The sequence below is a fragment of the Acipenser ruthenus genome, chromosome 1 (genome assembly GCF_902713425.1).
Source record: "Acipenser ruthenus chromosome 1, fAciRut3.2 maternal haplotype, whole genome shotgun sequence".
Classification (NCBI taxonomy): Eukaryota; Metazoa; Chordata; class Actinopteri; order Acipenseriformes; family Acipenseridae; genus Acipenser; species Acipenser ruthenus.
The window spans coordinates 18,640,446-18,642,659 of NC_081189.1; positions in this window are offsets into that span (position 1 = coordinate 18,640,446).

Sequence of the window (2,214 nt, forward strand, 5' to 3'; positions counted from 1 at the left end):
GAGGCTACACAAGCACTCACGGACACCCAGACAGCTGCATTTTACTGATTGATTTAAACATCTCGAAATAATAGGCCTTTTTTTGTTTTTGAATAATACAAAGTGCACTGTTTAATCCCTAACCATCCAACATTTATTAGAATGATAAAATACAAATATTTAAAACTCACATATATTCTAAACATAAACCATCCATAAGGGTACTGTATATGTTTGAATATGTTCCAGCATATTATTAAATAGGGTGAAAACTAGATTCAATGTAATGCTGCTCTTAATAGTATAGGTTAGAGTTAACTTATACACTCACATTAGGATTTTAAAGTTGTCAATTAAGTCCCCCTGATTTTTGTTTGTGCGTAAATTAAATACATTTTCCCTCAACCTATTGTATATTCATCAACAGAACTAAAAAACAGAATCTAGAAAAATACAAGATATTTGATGCAAGGTTTAAAAATACCTTCATCTCTGGGCAGCAGTGTGGAGTAGTGGTTAGGGCTCTGGACTCTTGACCGGAGGGTCATGGGTTCAATCCCAGGTGGAGGACACTGCTGCTGTACCCTTGAGCAAGGTACTTTACCTAGATTGCTCCAGTAAAAACCCAGCTGTATAAATGGGTAATCGTATGTAAAAATAATGTGATATCTTATAACAATTGTAAGTCGCCCTGGATAAGGGCATCTGCTAAGAAATAGATAATCTCAAATCCATAGAAATAAGTGATATCTGTGTAAAGTAACTTGTGTACAATGCTGGAAAAGTTTCAAATAAGTAAGTCAATTTAGCCTACATTATTTTTTTTAATTTTAAAAAACCTTGGGACTCCAGTGGATATGTCAGCTTTTCAGCATTTGGGGCTCTCAGTAATTACTATGAACCTGGACGGGTCATCGTTTTAAAGTTTCATAGTGCTCAGAAGTAAATCCACACACATTTTACAACACAAGTGGTTAGTGTTTGTTACCATAGATTCAAAACATTAGTAAAGATATCTGGCTGATAAACAAATGAAGATGAGAAATTGGTCAGTGTTTATGTGGCTGGAGAGAAACACAGATGATTAGTTGAAAGACCCCCACTGATCTCTAATTAGTGCAATTCAAGTTCAAAAGCCTTAGAAAACACAAGCTTGGAATGGAAATGCTTTTACTATGTACCTGTTGTGGTTGATCATGTAAACCACTTAAAGACTTTCACTCATATCAACATGGACTTATGATTGACAGGACGTTAGTATCGCTTCATGCTGAAGGATGCGTTTACATTACGGACAGGTAGAACAAAACAGTCTGTGGTGCAGATTGCATTACTTTCAGCCTTCAGCTAAGGCCTTGATCAGTGGCTGTGTCTGCAACATGTTCTCAGCAAATGGTTAAAAATAATTAGCAAGATATTATAACCATCTGTTTCTTCTCACTATGTTAAGATTCCAGATGTAATTCACCCATAACTTCCAACCAATCACAATCAACATTCAAGTCTGTAACCCTCCCTCCTCCCTTAAATAAAATCCTTCAAGCACCAATCATACATGTAGAAAAAAGAAAAAAAAATAAAAAAATTGTAAACCTATGTAGATTTTATTTGTTACAGCATACACTGCACAGGTGCTTTACAATCAATTGTACCCACGTGTCCTCATATTAAACAGTAATCACAGCAAGTCATGATGTGAACAGCAATGAAAGTTTAAATCATTGGACACCTAAATATTCTTTAACCCACCCTCACCCACCCACCCACACACACACAAACAAACAAACATTTCAAAATATTTTATTTAGATACTCAACAAGCTTGTGACAAATCCAAAGTGACTGAACCAGTCTGTTTTAAAATGTGTTGGTACATGCTCCTAACGAACAGTTAGCTGCATGAGCTGAGAGCAACTTGGCAAGTCCAGCTTGACATCATGAAGCAAAGACCATCTCCAGGGGATCCATGAATAGAAATGGTGGTGCCCATGCCCAATACAGTTCTCCCGATTGAAACAAAACTCACTCCTCATCCTTCACGACCGGTGTATTCTGGAAGTACAGACAATGTGTTAGTAAATCACAATCACTCTAGCTTTGCAGTTACTCTGCTACAGTAAATCAAGTCTGGTCAGGTTCTTGTGTACAAAGATCAAGCTGACAATAGGTTAAGTAATTTATTCCCTAGATATTTCTCTTCAACTGAATTAACTGCAGCACCCATATTAGAAACATT